We start from the raw sequence: 7150 nt of genomic DNA, 5'->3' as shown, positions 1-7150 counted from the left end.
TTTAATTGACTTAAAAGGGTATACCTATATTAAGGACTGCATTGTTAGTGGGTTTAACTTTTACAGATACCCTCAGTGACCTTCGTAAAATCACTATAGTTTTACTTTCCATTGTTCTAAATGGAATGTTTATTATTTATTAATTTACTGATTTGTAAAATGTCTAAAATCACCATACCAGGCACTGTATGAAAATTTAAGTAAAACAGATCCTGTTCCAGGGTTTATCATATAACAAAGTACATTAGAGAGGAGAGGAGAGGAGAGGAGAGGAGAATCTATTAGGAAAAGTTAGGGTGTGCTCTAAGAAAGTATTTGAATGTAATAACAGAGAAATTGGACAAAGAGTTGGATGTCAAATGGAAGGGTAATTCAGTAGTAGGAGGTAGAGGTAAATTTCTCATCCAAAAATCCCTTTTTGATTTCATTTCTTCCATGTGCAACAAACTGAACTCACGATTTTTAAAAAATATGCCAACTTTGTTCTTGTATAAGATGTATACATTTATCAATGTTATTTGTGTATCAATAAATCAGCACTGTATTATACCTATATTATGCATATAAGTGTGTGTGTGTGTGTGTGTGTGTATGTGTTTGTGTGTGTGTGAGAGAGAGAGACTGACTCTAGGGTGAAATCTACCCCTTTCCTATCACTCCACTGAGTAAAGTTTGAAACCTTCCTGCAGATTAAGGTGAATTTCTTCAACATTGGAGGAAGAGCTTTTTGTTGGAGGAAGACTGCTCAGATTAAAAGAAAATGTCTTAGAGGATAGCTGGATCCACCCCAAAGTATGTATACATTTATAAATGTATAAATGTTTCATATAATAACTATAAAAGTGTACACAATATACATGTATTTGCATAAACAACAGTGCAAGGCAGGAGAGCCAAAACAGTGGACAAAAAATATATATATTATGAACTCCTAGTGGGAGCTTTTAGGGAACTCTGACTCTCAAAAGCTTACACCCTGCAGGGAGTTCCAAGAGATAATGAATGCAAGCTCGGAATAGCAAAGGCAATCATAGATGTTTTATTTAAATATAGATGCATTTTGTATTATACACATCACTCATACTCTTAGGTTCAGGACAGTGTTAAGGATAATAAGATTCTAAAAATAGCCCTGCATCTTGTCTTGTTATCCTACTTGAGGCTATATTCAGATGTTTCACTTGCACTTATAATTGTTCCTTAACATCTGAAGAAGAGAACTGTGATTCTTGAAAGCTTATGTTACAGTAAAGTTGGTAAGGTTTAAAGGTGCTACTGGACTCTTTTCTATATTTGTTCCTTAACATATCATTTAAAATTTAAATCCTATTTCCTATTCTCATTGCTTTCAGACTAGAAAGACTACAGAATCATTCCCATTATATGCCCCTGAAGGGTTGGAGTTATCCCCAAAGCTATATCTTTCTTAAGCTTTTTACTCCAATAGGAGGGCTGTATTGTAAGGAAGTGGTGCCAAAGAGATGCATAAATAAAAGGATAGGGACTTCTACGTACTGTCTGTTGTTGCAAGTATCATCCTACTGGTTAATTTATATGTTGTTTAATATGTCAGTCTTAGAACTGCTTATGCTCTATTTAGCATTCTTTCAGTTCTGTATTCGATTCCTGTTGGTTTTAAAACTTTTCAAATTTGCATATAAAAAAAAGAAATTGTTAAGAGTTTGGACGAATGATTACTGGAAGAATATGTAAACAAATCTACATATGATTTCCCCTTGGAAACTGACAATGGGGTGCCACATTTCTATCTCTTGACCAAAATACATAAAGGTACTTTTCCAGTGCCTGGCAGACCTATTGTCTCAGGCTGTGGCTCTATTTTTCAATCCTGGCTATGTATTAGCAAGAAAATTGATTCATTTGAAATGTGGTGTTGAAGGAGTTTTACAGATACCATAGACCAAGAAAAAAATGGTTTTATTTCAAATCAAGCCTGAATTGTCTCAAAAACCTCAAAAAATGACTATACTGAGGCTATCATACTTTGGTCAAATCATGATAATACAAGACTTTCTAGAAAAGACAATAATACTAGGAAAAGCTGAAGGCAGAAGGAAAAGAGGAAGATCTAACATGAGATGGATTGACTGAATAAACTTTTGGAGGTCATTCATTCATAAGGTCATAGAGTTACCAGTCCCATAGTGGGAGCAGGGGATTCCCCACTCCCAGCCTCCTCCCACCACCACCACTTACTTGGCTGGCGGGGGTGGGGGAGTGCAAGGAATGGGCCCAGAGCCTCCAGAGCATGCTCCTGTGCACTCCGGAGCACTTCATTGTCATGCTAGGAATGACATCATTCCCAGCATGACAAACAAGTGAAGGCCTCTGCATGGGGCTGATTTTATGAAAATTGGCCCCCAAGGGGGGTCTTCACTTCCTTGTCACACGAGATATGACATCGCCCTGGGCACAACAAGGAAATGCTCTGGAGGTAATTCCTCCCCCCCCCCCATGTGTGCACCCCATGATCCCTCCAAATCTGGCAACCCTATAAGGTCACCATAAGCCAAAAGCAACTTGAGAGCACATAACACACACAAACAGGCAGTTTTCCATTCCCTCACATAAATTGGATGGCAAAGCACTACTTTCCTTGAGTAAATGGGAGATTCCAAGCCATCCCACCAGCTCAGATAAGCAGCATAATTCTTCATTGCCACCAGCACAATGCAATATTAAACATTGCAGAAAGCTCTTCCAGTATGGACATCACAATCCACCAGAGCAAGTCCCAAGCATAGATAGCCACAACATTAGGCTACATCCTTGACTGGGAGGCATCTTCAGAAGCCACAGGAAGTATTTAGTGCCTCTTGTTTTGTGTGCAGCATTATGCAATTTGTGTGCAGCATAATGCGCTTTGCCATTAATCTCAGAGCCACCCTCTCTCAGTAACTGCTGAGTGACATTGAGCTCATGCATTGCAATGATTCTTAAACAGCCATTTCTCCTCTTCACTCAAGGTTGTTGCATCATGTCAAACTGGCAATTAAATGTGCTTATCTATACATAAAATCTATCCTACAGGATAGGTAAATTATATTTGATATTAGCACGTCTGTAAACTGGGGGAGCTTGAACTAAGTACAGAAACCAGTTTTCAGTGCTTAGACAAATCCCCTTCCCCTTTGGAGGGGGAACAAGCTGATGCCCACACAGAATACCCACACCATAGGTGATGTTAACTGCAGGGGGACATGCTCACTTTTCTACCATCCCCCAGTGAATATCTGATGATGCCACTGTGGGTACCTAGAATATCTGATCTCAGCATTAGTTATGCCCTTTGCCCTGGAAGTCCTCCTCTCTCATCCCAGGTATGTGGAGCTGCTTCTTCCCTGCAGTGAAGAAAAAAATGTCTGCCTGTTCTAAATCTTTTCTTTTTTTTATTACTCTTTCACTGTTCTCATGATGAGCTCTAGGGCTGATTCCTTCCTCAAATTAAGGAAGTTAATTCAGTTCCTCTAGTTAAGTAAAGGTGACCATGCAAGTCAAATCCAAACTGTTTTGCTGCCTCTTTTCTAGTGACCTAATTGGCTCTGGCAGTCTCTTACCATCCAATAGACTGAGAAGTGACAGGGAGAGAAAGCTATAGGTTTGTAATCAACTATTTTCAAACATCACAGGAATAGTTCCTAGGTAGGCCAACCTTAATAACATTATCCACTAGTTTAAACAATTCTAATCATCAAGGCCAAGGGAAGTGAAAGTGATTAGGCCTTGATAATTAGATTCATTCAAGAAATCAAAGCTGAATGCTGGCAATAGAAAATGGAAGGCTTTAGCTTAGCCAATATTTAAAGAAGGAAGAAATTTCAAGGAACAGATAAGTCAACAGAAATGCCTACAAATCTTGGGTGACTGTTACTATTTTGTGACATATATATCATCTCTGTCATAGGAGCATGCACCATTTAATGGCCCAGTGTTGCCATTTTGTCCTTTTACAGGTCAGTGTAGGAGCTCTAGTTCCTGATTTACAGCAGATGCCTGAAATGCAGAGCACATGCTATCACTTGTATGCTTTGCTCTTTGCACACCACCTCAATCTAAGGAAACTTCTGGCTATTATTTAAAAACAAAAGATATGAAGATTATTTTTAGACAACTTCTTCAAAGGCCAAATCAGACCATCTCTCTTGCAGTGATTTTGAAACAAGGTGGATTTTTCTTCTATCATTCAGGTCTGAAAAAAGCTTCCAAAAAGTTGTGGGAAGGGTCGGCCATTGGCAATGGCATAATGTTACTATCAGGAAAACCAATAGAGTTTTCTGTGATTCCTAGAGAGAACTGATATCACTTTCTGGTTTTTCCCAGAAGTGATGTTATGCCATTAGCCCAATGGCCTCTTTTTATTTTACTCCCACCCCTGCTGGGGGACTGACAATCCTAGGACATGTGAAGCACACCTTACAGCTTAGAAGGGATACTTCTGGACTAAGCTAACTATTCAATACTGAACACAAAGGAAATGTATTTAATGTCTGACTATTTGTCTTTCCCAGAAGGTGAATGGGATTCCTTTCATCTTGAATATGAAAGAAAGTACTGAAAGAAAAAATATATTTTATTTCTGAGATGACATCAATAGGCCATATAATAGTTTCAAATTTGTAGCCTCAGCTGGGCCACCCTGGACACCAATAACATATGCTCATTTTCATGCTGAAGCCAGGGCTCAGTGACAGTGAAGGCTCCTCAGAGGAGGAGGGGCCCTATGTAATCAGCCCAGGGTCAACAGGTGCCAACCAGCAGGAGAATGAGGAGCAGGCATGCCAGGGCCTACAGCCAGAAGCTGGGTCAGAAGCAACTCCATCCTCCAGCTCTGACCCAGCAGGTGAAGGTCAGCTAGCCACTCCCAGCCCTCCAGGATCACTAGTGCCTCTGGAATGCTGTAGATGCAGACTAAGGGCAGAATTACAAGGAAAAAGGCACGGTGGATGCCTGATGACTCGAAGGCATCTGCCTGCTGACAGTGAAGATGAGTCTTTACAGGACTGTTCCTGGGAAGCCGGCTGGGTGTGTGACATATGGGCATGCAGAATGTAAAGCCTCCAGAGAGACGCTTGGGCATGGACGCAGTGGACACAACATGTATGTTGAGATGCTATCTGATTGATTACTGGAAGACCAACCTCAGCCTGAATGACTCTGAATTTTGGATGCTCCCTCTCTGACTTCTTATCTTGAAAGATTGATTGCTGGAAGACCGGACCTCTGCCTGAATGACCTGACTTTGTTATTCTGAGTAACTGGCAGACATACTGTAACATGATACCAGAGCCCAGCCATCAGTACACTCATCTCCCCTGTGCTTGGTTCTTGTAAGAGGGCATTGGAAGGCTCTATTACATGGCTTTCTAATGTGGTGCTCATGGGCACCATGGCACCAGCTGATACCTTTCCTGGTGCCTAAGTTTTTTTAGAAAGTGGGTAGGGCCAGGTGGGAGTCTTGTCTAGCAGAGCCTCTGATCAACCACTGGAGATCTGATTGGCTGGCCAAATTAAAACGTTTCAGCTGCCACCACACTGCTGTCTTTATTCTCTCTCTCTCTCTCTCTCTCTCTCTGTCTCTCTCTCTCTCTCCTCTTCCCCAGTGTATTTTAAAAATTACTTCTTTTCTCCTCTGCACTTGGGTTTACTCGGTGAGTGTGGCTCTGTCTCCAGTGGCAGCCATTGTGTGGCTGTGCCTACCCCTCTGTGTCAAAATTCTAAAGGTGCTTGCAGGCTCAAAAAAGTTGGGAGACCTGCTCCATTACATTTCTATGTCAATGCCTTGCCAGCTCTCAGAATACTAACAATGACTCAATTTACATGCAGTGCTAAAACTATGGTAATATTGTAACTGTGAGTAAATCTTGGGCTCACATACCCCAGCTCCCTTCTCCCTTCCTCCTATCTTTCCATACTCTGATTTCCTCTCTTTTATGAACTATTCTAACCAGCAAGCTATGGTCTCTGAACCAAAATTTTAATCAAATTATGGTTTCCAACTCTGGGTTGGAGAGCAGAATTGCCCGTTCATATGCAACGCATGATTTTGGTTTGCTGCAAAATGAATTAAGGCAACTGAGGCACACAAGGTGAGGTGGGACCAAAAATGAGCATGCGAGGTAGATTGGCATTATATCCAATGACATCTCAATTACATCTGAACCACACAATTGGCCCACTGTCTTCCGTGGTATCTGAAGATCATTAGGATAAAGTGCCCTATGAAGAGAAACTTCAGTATGTAGCTGAGGACATAACATTCCATCCACTGCTCTGCTCTGCAGAGGATACCATAGGAAGGCAACTAAGGTCTCCTAAAGAAGAGAGATAATCTACATTTTACTAAAACTGAGTTTATTTTGAATGCTATTGATGTAAAACCCATTTTGCATTCCTAGAGCTGAATTTCAGGACAAATTCATACAAGATAATTTGATTTGTTGCAGGAAATGAATGGATTCAAAATACCTACATTGCTGTTTTTTGTCCCACTGCATTGTTATCAATTACTACCTGATATCAAGCTATTGTAAACATTATATATCTGGGACGGTTTGTGTTATGTCAAACTGCTATCATTGTTATGGCTGTGATTGCACCAATAAATGTGAAGCTTGATACCCCAGGTAGCATGTGCTGGAAGTATTACGAAATAAAGTTTGCAAACATTCTCACAATTCAAGGGGGGAAAGGTTGAAATATTAAATGGAAAAATTTTCCATGTAGTCAAATGTCTAATTTTTCACTTAGCTTTTCAAAGGTATACTGGACAGTCAAAATCAGGCATCTGATCAAGTGTTTCTTTTGTTGCTCATTAAATTGTCTTTGATATGCAAACTTGTAACCAATATAATGAACTATAATTTTCTGTTGTACATTAGCAACCACCGTTCTTTAAGGCTATAAAGAAGATGAATCAGAGCCTTCCAGATTTATCCCCAACTTCTTCCTGATGCCTAGGTGAACATACTGCCAGTCAAGTGAACAATTATCGGCTAAATAGAGCACTAGCCCAGCTCAATATAAAGCAGCATCATATGTCCATGCCCCAGCTGAAAGCATGCTTTTGACACTTTCTGTTGCAATATGACTCAAAGTGAGGCACACTGTACCCTAACAAAGCCACAGGAGA

Source organism: Eublepharis macularius, chromosome 5 (genome assembly GCF_028583425.1).
Source record: "Eublepharis macularius isolate TG4126 chromosome 5, MPM_Emac_v1.0, whole genome shotgun sequence".
NCBI lineage: Eukaryota > Metazoa > Chordata > Lepidosauria > Squamata > Eublepharidae > Eublepharis > Eublepharis macularius.
The sequence above is the reverse complement of the archived record's forward strand: the minus strand, read 5'-3'. Positions refer to the sequence as shown.